Here is a 17,229-nt window from a genome sequence, read left to right on the forward strand (position 1 = left end):
CATGCATATTCTGCACAACTTAATGTAACAAACCAAGTGGGTGGGCCAAGGTTTCTGATCATACAACGTACATCTCCATGACGTCGAAACCAGTACTCTTTAGTACCACGCATATTTGCTAATAGATTTGTAATATTTGATTGTAAAACCTCATCCTTTTGTTGCACTTTCTCTTATAATTGTGTAGCTGTCATATTTTGAAAGTGTGATCCTGATTTTAATATGTGTGCAACTCCGTAACATAAAGTTGCTAGTTCACTTTCAAAGAGTAGGTGGAATATGTATTCCACATTTTGTCTAAATCTGGAATCTTCAGAATACATCCGTAATGAGCGGTATTCTGAAGCTGATATTTGAATAGGTCTATCATCATACCTTCCTCCTTTGCCAGTAGGAAAGAGTAGAGGAAAAGCACGTGCTTCTATACTTTTTTCCCATATACTGATTGGCGATCCTTTTGTTTGACGCATTTGGTAAGTTTCTAGTACATCTTGTATGGTGTCATTACAGTGCAAAGGATGAATTGTATGATGGTCTAAAGTATTTGATATTGTAGCAGGATCTAGTAGCTCAAATTGACCAGCTTCTTGTGTTTCTTGGATTATTTCAGTTGTATCTTTCAAGTTTTCTTCAATATTAATTTCTTTGTAATATTCATTATTCTCTTTAAGATATTGGAAGGCTTGTCTAACTTTATATAAATCTACCAGCTGTTGCCATAATTTTTTGTCTTTTGTAGGTACTCCATTTACTAATATAATTAAAGATTGCTGCATTGGACGTTGCACTCCTATATTATGCACATTTTCTTTTAGATTTAATGGTAAATAAACTACTTTTCCACGAATGCCTTTTACCAATTCAGAGGCAGGTAATTTTGCTGTTTTTGGTTGAAGGTGTATTATTGCTTGAAATGGGTGTACTGTTTGAATTATGATGCTCTCATATAAATTAAGTTGTTGTAGAGGTTTTGGTACTGGGTATAATTCCAAATTATTTGTGATAGAACGTGAAGGAGTTTGGTTGTTGTCAAGTTTTGTAGTGCAATAACTGCAAAGTATTAAGGGCTCAGTTATTTCATATTTGTTTTCTGCTAGAAGGTAGAGAGCTAATTCAAACCATTTAGAATCTTAATTGTCTTTTATTTTGTATGATAGGTCCACAGTTTTTGTGTTACTTTTATAAAAAATTCTACGGCAACATACACATACATGGTTTGGTACTTCAGCTGATGTACTTTTAAATTTTAGTATTTCTTTTTTGTATGTGTTTAGCAAAAGGTTGCCATGTGTAGAATTGTTGCTTAATTGGTTTAAAGCTATTTCATTCTGTAAATGGCTTTCACTTCCAAAATATTTTTTCTGGATATAGTGAATTTCTTCAAGTAGGTCTTTTGCTGTACCATGTAGAAGGATGTTATTTAACTTTGCTAGTGCTAAAGCAGGACTTGTAGCATAGTACAGTTTATAGACTAGATTTCTTATAGTTGAATGGTGTGTTGATATCCTTTTGATACCATGGAAAGTGGTTTTACAAGTAGGTCCTGTAATGCAGGCCAATGAATGTCCTTGTAGTCCTGTGTACTTGCGCACTGGACAGGTATCTATATTTTGCAGTAATTTAATTTTGATTTTGTCTTTGCTTTTTACATATTTATTGAGGAATTGGTGTAAAGATTTAAAACATTGTTTGGGAATGTTACACATTGACGTGCATGGCCATTTGTACACTAGACGTTCTGATTCAGTTGAATGGAGGGGTAATTCTAAGTTTTCAGGGCATATTTTGGTAAGGAGTACTTCTTGTTCCATTATGGTATTATTCACTTTTTCATAACCTCGACCACTGCTATTTATGGCAATTGTATTTGTTTGCTTTTGTTTGTACGCTTCTTCATTAAAATATGGTTCTGTGCTCGTAGTGTGATTCCATTCACCTCCGCAGATACTTAAGAAGTTCTTTCTGTTGACATTTCGCTTATTGAGAAGTCTTTTTTGTAATTTAGTTATTAGTTTTGTTAGTGGTTTCATTTTGTTTAACAGTAAAATAAATACATTTCTTTCGAGAAGAATTGCACTGTCCATCAATGCTTCTAAGATTAATTTCCTACGATAGGTTTTAAGCTTTGAACCTGATTTCTCTCCTGTTTTATAAGATTTTGAAGGACTTTGTGACGGTATATTTTGGCTAAAATACTTTTCTTGGTATGCTTACTTTGCACTATATTAAAATTTGAAGAAGTAGTTTTATCTGTACTGATAGCTGATTTTCTGTTAATTGTTTTTTGGTTTGTTTTACATTTTGATAGAGGGAGCAAAGTTGTTGTACTTGAAACTTCTTGTGTTTCACTAAATGATTGTATTAGCTGTTTTGTTTCAACTTTTTTTTACAAATTCTGCTAGAGATGGATGCTTATGTTGGACACCTTTATTTTCATTTGCTCTAATTTTGCGTTGCTTTCTACGGAGTTGTCTTTTGGTAGGCATTCTTTAGGGTCTGTTGAAAAAAATAAAGAAGATATGGGTTGGGGTGTTCTGGAATGTATGTGTGCTGTGTGCATCAGTGTTTGAGTAAGATGATAAAGATGTATGTAATGGTGTGTGATTGTGCATTGGGAACTAAAACTAGTAGGGATAGGTATTCTTGAATTTATGTGTTACTAAACTGGGGTTCAGATGACAAAAAAAAGTAAGCGAGTGGTGTGGAAAAGTACAAATAGTAAATCTAATGTATACAATTAAAACAGTTGTTTGTTCTATAATATGAAAATTGTAGTGGTTCAGTTGGCTAATTTGTGTGTCCAAAAAAAGAAATTTGTGGGCCGTTCTGGCTGTAAATCGTTGTTTAAGACATGGAAATTTTTGGACAAAATGGTACAAAATCTCTATTTTAAGAAACCAAAATAGCTCGTATTAATGTTATAGTATATTTGATTAATAATATAAATATTATGGTGATATTTTACTTAATTTGTTTTTAAATTAACAGGTAACTTCTTAGTTTTTCTTTCTTCTTCGAATTCGGCTGGTTCTTTTCAGGAAACTGGTCTTCACTGCAATTGTAAAAGCTTCAAATTAGTAACTTTGTTTGTATATAGCACTGTTTTTAATTTAGATTTTGATTTTTTTAATTGAAATCCTCAGTGCCTTCTGTAAAACCATTAAACTAATTTATTTACATAAGATACATTGCATCAGTTCAGTACATATGATATGTTCTTAATGAACAAATTGTATTGAATGACTAACTGTAGCAAAATAAATATCTTTACTATGTCTTGTGAAATTTATAATATATTAGTGAATACCACTATTTCTGTAAGTAAACTGTTCTAGGTAATAGCGCCTCAATGTCATGTTTAATTTAAAGTAATGAAGTAAATAAATAAATAAAAACAAAAAATATGAAATTGTATAAGTATTTTTATAAAGGTTTAAACATAGATTGTGTTTGCATGCAATTTTGTTTGAATATATGTAGTCTATATATTTAATTTAAAAAATGTTAGTGTAACATGATTTGAGTGTGTGTGTATAAAGAAAGTAAAAAGTATAAAGGTGTATAAGTGATAGTTGATTTTAGGAAATTGAAAAAAGTACAGTAAATTCATTTTACAGATTTTACAAGGTAAAAGTCTGTTTGAAAATGTGTTCATCTACCATAGCTCTCAACTCACACGCTTTTGGCGGGTGTCACACGCCTTGTAAAGGGCAGACTCACCCGCCAAGCCTCCTGCACGCCCATTCATTCCAATGGGCGTCTCACCCGCCAAAAACAAAATCGGGTGATTTCACCCGCCTGTAAAACAAAAATGGTTGAGAGCTATGTTATCTACTATACAGAAAATATGCATACCTGAAGTTTGTGTTCATGCATATGGATATGCATGGAGCTGCAATTAGAAATCTTGAAGACTTGTACAGTATTTCTGGTAGATGCTGCTTGCCAATGATATGACACTTGTACTCAGAGAGATTCAGAGTACATTTGCAGTGCTGATCTATGATGATGCAGTTAGATGTAGAGGTCTTGAATGTGATTGGTGCATGGTCATGTGATTTTTGAGGTACATCCAATGAGGGAATGGCAGAGAGAGTGTAGTGGAAATGGTAGAAGGGCTGTTCATGTTACGATATGTCCGCGGACATGGTGGTAGTTCGCGGACATCGGGAGTTACATCCGGGGATTTTTGGGTTCAGAAGTCATGCAAATGAGAATAAGCACTGAAAGGGATTGGTCAGGAAAGTTTGGTGGGTGTGTTGTACCAGGAGAGATTTTCTCAGATACTCTTTTTGCTGAGAGAACAAAAGATAGCTATGGCTGTGTGTTTCAGAAAACAGATTGTTTGGATTTTAGGAGATTCGTGGATACATTGGTTGAAGGTGCATGCAGAAAGCTGTGGAGTAGCTGTAGATCTTGGATTCCCACATGTGGAAGTACACTGGCATGGAGTACGTGGAATGAAGTGGTTGGACTTGCTACCTCTCTGTGCTACTTTGGAGACAGAGCAACATCCAGACATAATTGTAATTCATTGTGGAGGGAACAGTTTAGAACATGTGACTGGAATTTTTTTGCAATTTGCTATGAAAAAAGGACTGAGGAAGGTTATGGACATGTTTCCTAATTCTCAAGTGATATTTTCACGGATTGCGCAGAGACAAATGTGGCTTCGTTCTTCTTCATTTGGTCCTCAAATGGAAAAAGCAAGGCGCAATGTTAATAAGGCTGTTTGTGGCTTTCTAAGAGATTTTGGCATGTCTTCTTTTCACAATGGAAATATTATGTTTTGTAGTACATACATTTTTCGCAGAGATGGAGTCCATCTTACTTATGCTGGCAATCAGATTTTTCTGAGAAATGTACAAAATGCATTGCGACCTTTTTTGGAATTACAACAACGATTTTGAAGTAGATGTTAAGCATTTACAATTTTTGACTTACAAACACCACCCAAAGGCTCTTTTCAGAGCCACCACTTCTTTCCAGAGAAAATTACCATGTTTGTGATGGAGTAGCAACCCAATTTTTTTAATGTTCGCGAACTGTCCGCGGACTTCTAAAAAATACAAAGAGCCCTGCTTCATTTATTTTCACTTCTATTTTTTAACTGGGAAAGGCGGCTCTGAAAAGAGCCTTATTTTTTTTTGATTTTTGTAATTTTGTATTTTTTTTGGTTTTTCAGACACGACACACTAGGAGAGGAGGGTAAAGGAGGGTAAAGGGGGGGACACCAACCACAGGGATAAGAAAGGGCGAGCTGAGAGAGGAAGATGTAGAGTGGGTTTTATTTGGGTAGTGAGCAGGTCTTCTCGTGCTCTGAGACGATAGTCTCAAAAGCACTCCGAAGTCGCTCCCCCCTGCAGAGTACTGTGTCACAGTACATACATACAACTGTGACCCTCGAAAGGTAAGGGTCATCAGCATTCTGTATGGCCTGTGAGGCAGCTTGAGAAAGACGCTGTCCCACAGAGGTGGTCCTTGTGGTGACAGGATCAGAAACAGTGGATGAAGTAGAGGAAATCAACCAGCTACGTTCTTCGCAAGGTACAACCCTGCGAATAGCCCCAGAGTGAAATGACCTCAGGTGTCGCTTCATAGTAGTGGTCCCAAAGCTGTAGTTACCGTGCTTCCCGCGACTCAGTATCATTTTGCACTCATTGCAGGTAACATGGTTCGCACGAGCCTTAGGACCATTCCCATGAATGGTAAATAACCGCCACAGCCAAGACTCACGCCTAGTGCGGGTAGTAGGGATTTCCTCTACCTCATTCTCATCATCCTCTTCTTCCTCCTCCGCATCCTCAGTCCTGTTCCCCTCTTCAAGCCCTTGGGGAGGTGGTGGTGGTGGAGGGGGTGGTGGTGGTGCTGAAGCAGGTGCAGCACCAAGTGGCAGTTCAGCAGCCAAGGATGCCATCTCGATGATGGTGTAGTCTGCAGGTGGCAGCAAAAATCACTGTGTTCTGAAGAATAGCCAGAAACACAATGGGAATAAACTCTTGGGCGTGGTCTTTTATAGGGGTGCTTGTGCGCGGTCCGCGGACATGCGCACTGTGCGCGGACAGATCGAACACAAAAAAAGGATCGGAAAGTTTCAAAAGGTATATAGAAACTCAAGATTGCTATGTGGGACTTGTGGCATGGTGAGATTTTATTGAAAAATATTATGGATTAACTGAAAATGTACTTTTCAATTGTTCGGGGACACGAACAGTGTCCGCATTTCAGGACACACGATGAGCGTAGGCGCGGTCATATGATCTGTTTGCGAATTAGTCTGCGAAGGAAGCGCCTGTCCGCAGGAAACCAAGTGCACGGAGATTGGTTAGCGCATGCGCATTGATGTCCTACTGACACTGTTCGGGTTCTGAAGTAATTAAAAGTGCGTCACACGTGAAATGAACATTTCAGGACACCGCGTGTGTTCTTAGAACAGTTTAAACTTGGTAGCGAACAGTAAGGACAGATATAGTGTTCTTCAGGACACGTGTAATTTAGTTTATGTACGAACATTTCAGGACACCAATTGTGTTCTTAGAACACTTTCAATTGGGTAGCGAACACTACGAACAGTTGTACTGTTGTTCAGGACACATCATTTTCGTTTATTTACGAACATTTCAGGACACCAATTGTGTTCTTAGGACAGTTTTAAATTGATAGCGAAAATTACGGACAGATATAGTGTTCTTTAGAACACTTTAATTTTTGTTTCTTTACGAACATTTCAGGACACCACGTGTGTTCTTAGAACAGTTTCAACTTGCTAGTGAACAGTACGAACAGGTGTGGTGTTCTTCAGGACACCTCCATTTTCGTTTATGTACGAACATTTCTGAACACTCGCACTGTCCGCGGACACTTTTATTGTTTTTTTTAAAAAAAAAAAAACGGAAACTATTCACAATACAATATAAAAATTAAACTTTATTTAACATATATTAATAATTTATGACAGAGAAGGTAAGGCAGAAACAGAAACAAAAACAGGAGAATTTGGGGTTTCAACATGATTGGTATTAGGTGAAGAAGGGATGGAAATCTCATCAAAACGTTTTGGATTATGGAGAGGGTTTGGGGATAATTGATTGGGATATGGTGAGGAGGGACAAGTACATGTGGGGCAATGGTATGATGTTTTTGTTTTAAAATGATCTTCAACAAAAGTTTTCAAATTATTAAAATTGGTCAACAGTAAATCAATTTTTTCTTTTATGTTGTCAAGCGTGTTTTCTCTAACAGATTCTTCAGAGGTAGTTTCTATTTTGTTATACTCTGTACAAAAATTTAAATATATATGTTAAATTTATACAAAATAATAATATTTAAATGGTTTATATTATAAAGTGTTTACCATTAGTTTCACTATCTTGTGACATTTCTTCATGTGGGAAATTGTCCTTTAGCCATTCCAGAGTACTAGACATTTCTGTGAGAAAAAAAAAAAGATAATATATTTTTTAATCTATTACAGAAAGTTTATAAATATATGAGTAAAATGAAGTACACTTACTATTTCTGGTAAGATAAGTCCTATGTATTCAGTGGGTCTGGTCTTGTTCTCAGTTCTGTTGTGTCTGTGAGGTAATTATGTTGGAAGCCAATTTATGTTCTTGTGGTATATTCCATTTCAGAACATATTGTATTTAAATGAATGGTTAGTGTGTTACATATATGGGTTACATTTCTTATGTATAACTATATATAATGTGTTTGTGTGCTGCTTTTTGAATTTGTTAAATGTTCCTATATTATGATATAACAATCAAACATACCCCAACACCCCCCCCCACAGTTTTTAGGTAGTGGTACTGTTCTCCGAACATGTCCGCGAACATTAAATAAGTTCGCGGACATCAAGTTCATAAGAAGAGATCTAGTCAGTTCCATATGACATGTATATAAAGTCAAAGTCATTATTGTTAAGTTGTGCTACTAAAAAACTATGAAATTCAGTGAAAAAACTTTGTTAAAGGGACGTTATGGTTAAGTTGCGCTACTAAAAACCTATGAAATTCAGTGAAAAAAACTTTGTTAAAGGGACGTTATGGTTAAGTTGCGCTACTAAAAACCTATGAAATTCAGTGAAAAAACTTTGTTAAAGGGACGTTATGGTTCCAAGTAAAACCGAAAAACCCTTGAAATTCGCCAGTTATGGTAAGCTAAGCAACCATAACTCGCGCCACCACCGTGCACTGCTAAGACTAACACCCAGGACATCAAAGATGACATCACAAATGTCATTGATGACATCACTGATGACATCACATGTCTGGCTCACTATTTTTTTCTTTTGCTGACATATCTAGGCCACATGGTTTTCTTCAGTAACAGTCAGAAACTAAGAATTTTATTTTATTTGTAGACATATCCTTCTAGTATGTTCTTACAGTAATTCCCTTAGAGTACAGTCACATCATATGAAACATATACATATGGGAAAACACAAGCTTGAAAGACAGCAATCCTTTTTGTGCATAAAGATAATCACTAGACTTATGAGCACTTTCTGATAGTTCTGTTGTTTTTTTTATGGCTGTACTTTCCCTGTATATGGTCATATTTGTATACATTGTACTCACACTACTTTCCTTAGGGTCCAATCACATCAAGTGATACATATACATAGGGTAAATAGCAGCTTTGAAACAGAGCAATCATTTATTTGCATGAAACTAATCAGTTAAGTTATGAATTGTTTCTGCTACTACTTGTGCTTTTTTGCTACCTTCACTTTCCCTGTATATACCCATATTGGTATGTGTTCTTGTGTCTTTGTGTTTTGTATATAGTAATGCAATTATGTAATATATGGGTTTTATTAGCTACTTATTACATATTTCACAGTACACAAAAATCTATTAAGAAAACAATTATCATTTCATTATTCAACATATTAACATTACAATTATCATACCTTCATCTTGTACGCTGCACACAATGTTAAGTTTCTATATGAGTAGCTTAGTATACTAGATAGAACCCCATAATAGGATGCTATTTATATCAATGCATCGTTCAATGCACTTATTAGGGTATATTTCTTGCAATGATTCTTGACACTTTTTTCGCAACATAATAAGAATCCCTTCTACACATATTTCATGAGAAGTACATACACATGTGATGTCATCAGTGATGTCATCAATGACATTTGTGATGTCATCTTTGATGTCCTGGGTGTTAGTCTTAGCAGTGCACGGTGGTGGCGCGAGTTATGGTTGCTTAGCTTACCATAACTGGCGAATTTCAAGGGTTTTTCGGTTTTACTTGGAACCATAACGTCCCTTTAACAAAGTTTTTTCACTGAATTTCATAGGTTTTTAGTAGCGCAACTTAACCATAACGTCCCTTTAACAAAGTTTTTTTCACTGAATTTCATAGGTTTTTAGTAGCGCAACTTAACCATAACGTCCCTTTAACAAAGTTTTTTCACTGAATTTCATAGTTTTTTAGTAGCACAACTTAACAATAATGACTTTGACTTTATATACATGTCATATGTAACTGACTAGATCTCTTCTTATGAACTTGATGTCCGCGAACTTATTTAATGTTCGCGGACATGTTCGGAGAACAGTACCACTACCTAAAAACTGTGGGGGTGGTGGGGTATGTTTGATTGTTATATCATAATATAGGAACATTTAACAAATTCAAAAAGCAGCACACAAACACATTATATATAGTAATACATAAGAAATGTAACCCATATATGTAACACACTAACCATTCATTTAAATACAATATGTTCTGAAATGGAATATACCACAAGAAGATAAATTGGCTTCCAACATAATTACCTCACAGACACAACAGAACTGAGAACAAGACCATACCCACTGAATACATAGGACTTATCTTACCAGAAATAGTAAGTGTACTTCATTTTACTCATATATTTATAAACTTTCTGTATTAGATTAAAAAATATATTATCTTTTTTTTTTTTCTCAAGGAAATGTCTAGTACTCTGGAATGGCTAGAGGACAATTTCCCACATGAAGAAATGTCACAAGATAGTGAAACTAATGGTAAACACTTTATAATATAAACCATTTATTTATTATTTTTTTATATACATTTAACATATATATTATTTTTTTGTACAGAGCATACCAGAATAGAAAAAACTTCAGAAAACCCTGTTATGGATAACAGTCTTCACAATATAGAAGAAAAAATGGATGTATTGTTGGCTAATTTTAATAATTTAAAAACTTTTGTAGAAAATCATTTCAAACCAAAAACCTTGTACCATTGACCCACATGTACTTGTCCCTCCTCACCATATCCCAGTCAATTATCCCCAAACCCTCTCCATAATCCAAAACGTTTTGATGAGATTTCCATCCCTTCTTCACCTAATACCAATCATGTTGAAACCCCAAATTCTCCTGTTTTTGTTTCTGTTTCTGCCTCACCTTCTCTGTCATAAATTATTAATATATGTTAAATAAAGTTGAATTTTTATATTGTATTGTGAATAGTTTCCGTTTTTTTTTTTTTTAAACAATAAAAGTGTCCGCGGACAGTGCGAGTGTTCTGAAATGTTCGTACATAAACGAAAATGGAGGTGTCCTGAAGAACACCACACCTGTTCGTACTGTTCGCTAGCAAGTTGAAACTGTTCTAAGAACACACGTGGTGTCCAGAAATGTTCGTAAAGAAACAAAAATTAAAGTGTTCTGAAGAACACTATATCTGTCCGTAATGTTCGCTATCAACTTAAAACTGTCCTAAGAACACAATTGGTGTCCTGAAATGTTCGTAAATAAACTAAAATGATGTGTCCTGAACAACAGTACAACTGTTCGTAGTGTTCGCTAGCAACATGAAACTGTACTAAGAACACACGCGGTGTCCTGAATTGTTCGTAAACAAACAAAAATTAAAGTGCCCTAAAGAACACTATACCTGTCCGGTACTGTTCGCTAGCAAGTTCAAACTGTTCTAAGAACGCTATTGGTGTCCTGAAATGTTCGTACGTAAATGAAAATGGAGGTGTCCTGAAGAACACTATACCTGTTCGTAGTGTTCGCTACCAAATTGAAACTGTTCTAAGAACACAATTGGTGTCCTGAAATGTTCGTACATAAACTAAATTACACGTGTCCTGAAGAACACTGTATCTGTCCTTACTGTTCGCTACCAAATTTAAACTGTTCTAAGAACACACGCGGTGTCCTGAAATGTTCGTTTCACGTGTGACGCACTTTTAATTACTTCAGAACCCGAACAGTGTCCGTAGGACATCAATGCGCATGCGCTAACCAATCTCCGTGCACTTGGTGTCTTGCGGACAGGCGCTTCCTTCGCGGACTAGTTCGCAAACGGATCATATGACCGCGCCCACGCTTATCGTGTGTCCTGAAATGCGGACACTGTTCGTGCCCCTGAACAATTTAAAAGTACATTTTCAGTTAATCCATAATATTTTTCAATAAAATCTCACCATGGCACAAGTACCACATTGCAATCTTGAGTTTCTATATACCTTTTGAAACTTTCCGATCCTTTTTTTGTGTTCGATCTGTCCGCGGACAGTGCGCATGTCCGCGGACCGCACACAAGCACCCCTATAAAAGACCACGCCCAAGAGCTTATTCCCATTGTGTTTCTGGCTATTCTTCAGAACACAGTGATTTTTGCTGCCACCTGCAGACTACACCATCATCGAGATGGCATCCTTGGCTGCTGAACTGCCACTTGGTGCTGCACCTGCTTCAGCACCACCCCCACCCCCTCCACCACCACCACCTCCCCAAGGGTCTGAAGAGGGGAACAGGAGTGAGGATGCGGAGGAGGAAGAAGAGGATGATGAGAATGAGGTAGAGGAAATCTGCAGATCTAACTTATGCCAACATTTTAAAAAGTTTGAGAGTTGGTATACTTTCTAAAGAAGCAGAAGCAACATTGAAAACCCGGCACATTAATGCACTTTATGACGATAATGCATGTGCTACAGATGTTATGGAATAATTAGCCCACACAAATGTCAATTGTATGGCCTTAATGCCAACTCTTGCAAGCTGTCTCAAATTCAATGAAATAATGTTAAGTAAAGAAATGCAACCAATAATGGAAATTAGCGCCACAGACAAACTAGATGTACATGGTATGACACTACCCATGTGTGACCAAGCCACAACAAGACTAAATAATTTAGAAAAATCAATCTCAAACACAGCGGGCTTAGAAAAGATGTTAAAATTATCCTTAAATTGCAGAGTAATGCTTAAACGTAACCTTGACGTGGACCAAGGACTAGTTAATGGAGCACTGGGTACAGTTGTTGGCTTTCAAACATACCAACGTGACAACAAAATTCAGTTTGTCAATATACTCTTTGACAAACTTTCAGAAGTAAAACGGATAGGACGCTCAACAGCTAGATTCCTTCTCTTCAAAGATATGTATGTATGCAGAGAACAATTTTCTCTAACTCTTGCATACGCAGTCACGATTCATAAATCACAAGGTCTTACCCTAGACAAAGCAATGATAGATATTGGTAGCACAGTCTTTAAAGAAGGCATGAGCTACGTAGCACTATCACGCTTACGTACACTTGACGGTCTATTTCTAATCAACTTTGATGCAAGTAAAGTAAACGCTGATATTCCTTGCATTTTAGAATATAATAGACTTCGCTCACTATACACTCCCCATCTAAACACATATTCTGTTCCACAAAAACTAAAACGTTGTTAAAGAAAACTAAATCAAACAGAAATGCAACAGGACGTCACTGCAAATCCTCCAAAGAGAGTAAAAGAAACTAATACTTCATCAAGTACCACAAACAAAAAAGAATCAATTAGAGAAAGTTACCCAGGTACTTCTTTAAAGAAGGAAGACAAACTCCAAAAAAAGCAGTTAGATACAGAACTACCTGGACCATTTAAATTCTCAAATATAGTTGGTGTAAGTTGCTATGCAAATGTAGCAATGAATATTCTATTTCAATTACCACCAATTGTTGACAACATTTACTTACACAGTACAGACCCATTGTGTTTGCAAATGTTAGTACTTCACAGAAATGCAGCAAACAATCCTGACAACACATATAGTGTTTTTGGAATAAGACGACAATTGGACTACTGTGCTGGAATGGTGAAATTCACTATAAACTCACAGGAAGATCCACAAGAATTTCTAATGTACTTAATACAAGTACTGGAAAACAAAAACATACCTATAAATGAAATCTTTCAGATTTCATACATGTGGAAACATACATGCACTCTCTGCAACAATGTGACACAAGAAGAAATCCCCAATGAACCCTTCATGTATATATCATACCAAATTGTGAATCCATTCCATTTCAGCAACTTGTACAAAATGCAAACCATGGTACATTATGCTCTACCTGCAATTCAGATAATCGCTCCACGTTAGTAATACAAACACATAGTAAATACGTAATACTAATGCTTCTACGTTACAATGCAGATGGTACCAAAAACAACTGCAAGCTGACTGGATTCACACATGGTCAAATATCACTTGGTAAGAAAACCTTCACAACAATAGGTATAATCTACCACGCAGGAGCCACAACCAACTCAGGGCACTACACTGCATATATAAAAAAGAAATGTGGATGGTTTGAATATAATGATAGTACCATTACTCTAAAGCAGAGATTAACAGCAAATCTTACAAATACTTATTTGATGTTCTTAAAACCAAAATTTGATAAATAAACTGTATTTAAACCTTTAAGTAAATTTGTGTTAAAAAAATGTAAACTGTTAGAATACTCCAAAAGCTATCTAACTGCTCAAAGATTCTACAACAACTAATCAGATAAATGAATACCACTAAATTAGACCAAAAAATACACAGTTAGAATACGCCAATTGGTATCTAACTGTCCCAAAATTATAAATTTGTGTTAAAATAATATAAACTGTTAGAATACTCCAAAAGCTATCTAACAGCTCAAAGATTCTACAACAACTAATCAGATAAATGAATACCACTAAATTAGGCCAAAAAATACAGTTAGAATACGCCAATTGGTATCTAACTGTCCCAAAATTTAACAAAATCCAAATAGATAAATCAAAACCACAAAAATATATTAAAAAAATAGACAGTTAGAATACGCCAATTGGTATCTAACTGCTCCAAAATTTTATAATATCAAAACAAATGAAGAATCTGTTACTGCTCCAAAAAAAATACAACAAAGCAAAGTATAAAGCATTAGCCAGAAACAACAAATGAACACTGAAAACAAACAAACAAATAAACTGTAGCATAACAGAAAAAGGTTTTTTTTTTAATCCAACATGGATTTTTTTTTCTCCCACAGACCCAATGATTTTAGCAACAAATACAGAAACTGAGCAAATTGCACAGTACTCTGATTTGTACTCTACTAAATATGAGGGTCGAAAAAAAATAAAAGTATATTGCTTACTAATATACTAATACTAACATGCTATTTTCTTTTATCACAGAAATGAAGAAGAAAAACATGGACTCCCATTACTAGACCAAACAGTAAGTATACAATAATAAGGACAACCATAGCAGCATATCACATCCATAGTATCTAATACCTTTGTTCCTTATACATTTGTTTTTCACCCAAAGTTATAAGCAAATATGAATGTGATATGCTGCGGTGGTTGTTGCCAGGGCATAGAGTCTTGGGTGCATGGCCAAATGGCCATGCACCCAAGACTCTATGCCCTGGCAACAACCACCGCAACATATCACATCCATAGAGTCAAACATTTCAACTATGATCTATGGGAAACTTTTAATGTCCGCGAACAATGTGAGTGTTCTTAGAACACTTTGAACTTGCCAGCGAACAATACGGACACTGTTTTCAGGACACCCCCTACGAACATTTCAGAACAACGCGATAGTTCTTAGAACACTTTCAACTTAACAACGAACAATACGGCCAGCGTCCTAAGGACACCCCCTACGAACATTCCAGGACACCGGGAGTGTTCTCAAAAACGTCTTCGGAACACCCCCATTTTGTTTATTTGCGAACATTTCAGGACACCGCGGGTGTTCTTAGAACACATTCAACTTGACAGAGAACAATACGGACAGCGTCCTCAGGACACCCCCTACGAACACTCCCCAGACACCGCGAGTGTTCTTAGAAGCGTCTTCAGAACACCACCATCTTGTTTATTTGCGAACATTTCAGGACACCGCGAGTGTTCTTAGGACACATTCAACTTGACAGAGAACAATACGGACAGCGTCCTCAGGACACCCCCTACGAACATTCCAGGACACCGGGAGTGTTCTTAGAAGCTTCTTCAGAACACCACCATCTTATTTATTTGCGAACATTTCAGGACACCGCGAGTGTTCTTAGGACACATTCAACTTGACAGAGAACAATACGGACAGCGTCCTCAGGACACCCCCTACGAACACTCCCCGGACACCGCGGGTGTTCTTAGAAGCGTCTTCAGAACACCACCATCTTGTTTATTTGCGAACATTTCAGGACACCGCAAGTGTTCTTAGGACACATTCAACTTGACAGAGAACAATAAGGACAGCGTCCTCAGGACACCCCCTACGAACACTCCCCGGAAACCGCAAGTATTCTTAGAACCGTCTTCAGAACACCCCCATTTTGTTTATTTATCGAACATTTCAGGACACCACGGGTGTTCTTAGAACTCATTCAACTTGACAGAGAACAATACGGACAGCGTCCTCCGGACACCCCCTACGAACATTCCAGGACACCAGGAGTGTTCTTAAAAGCGCCTTCAGAACACCACCATCTTCTTTATTTGCGAACATTTCAGGACACCGCGAGTGTTCTTAGGACACATTCAACTTGACAGAGAACAATACGGACAGCGTCCTCAGGACACCCCCTACGAACATTCCAGGACACCGGGAGTGTTCTTAGAAGCTTCTTCAGAACACCACCATCTTATTTATTTGCGAACATTTCAGGACACCGCGAGTGTTCTTAGGACACATTCAACTTGACAGAGAACAATACGGACAGCGTCCTCAGGACACCCCCTACGAACACTCCCCAGACACCGCGGGTGTTCTTAGAAGCGTCTTCAGAACACCACAATCTTGTTTATTTGCGAACATTTCAGGACACCGCAAGTGTTCTTAGGACACATTCAACTTGACAGAGAACAAAAAGGACAGCGTCCTCAGGACACCCCCTACGAACACTCCCTGGAAACCGCAAGTGTTCTTAGAACCGTCTTCAGAACACCCCCATTTTGTTTATTTATCGAACATTTCAGGACACCACGGGTGTTCTTAGAACACATTCAATTTGACAGAGAACAATACGGACAGCGTCCTCAGGACACCCCCTACGAACATTCCAGGACACCGGGAGTGTTCTTAAAAGCGCCTTCAGAACACCACCATCTTCTTTATTTGCGAACATTTCAGGACACCGCGAGTGTTCTTAGGACACATTCAACTTGACAGAGAACAATACGGACAGCGCCATCAGGACACCCCCTACGAACACTCCCCGGACACCTCGAGTGTTCTTAGAAGCGTCTTCAGAACACCCCCATTTTGTTTATTTGCGAACATTTCAGGACACCGCGAGTGTTCTTAGGGCACATTCAACTTGACAGAGAACAATACGGACAGCGTCCTCAGGACACCCCCTACGAACACTCCCCGGACACCGCGAGTGTTCTTAGAAGCGTCTTCAGAACACCACCATCTTGTTTATTTGCGAACATTTCAGGACACCGCGAGTGTTCTTAGGACACATTCAACTTGACAGAGAACAATACGGACAGCGTCCTCAGGACACCCCCTACAAACACTCCCCGGACACCGCAAGTGTTCTTAGAAGCGTCTTCAGAACACCCCCATTTTGTTTATTTGCGAACATTTCAGGACACCGCGAGTGTTCATAGGACACATTCAACTTGACAGAGAACAATACGGACAGCGTCCTCAGGACACCCCCTACAAACACTCCCCGGACACCGCAAGTGTTCTTAGAAGCGTCTTCAGAACACCCCCATTTTGTTTATTTGCGAACATTTCAGGACACCGCGAGTGTTCATAGGACACATTCAACTTGACAGAGAACAATATGGACACCGTCCTCAGGACACCCCCTACGAACATTTCAGGACACCGGGAGTGTTCTCAAAAACATCTTCAGAACACCCCCATTTTGTTTATTTGCGAACATTTCAGGACACCACGGGTGTTCTTAGAACACAT

This window comes from Ambystoma mexicanum, chromosome 6p (genome assembly GCF_040938575.1).
Source record: "Ambystoma mexicanum isolate Mex_15411 chromosome 6p, UKY_AmexF1_1, whole genome shotgun sequence".
In the NCBI taxonomy this organism is placed as follows: Eukaryota; Metazoa; Chordata; class Amphibia; order Caudata; family Ambystomatidae; genus Ambystoma; species Ambystoma mexicanum.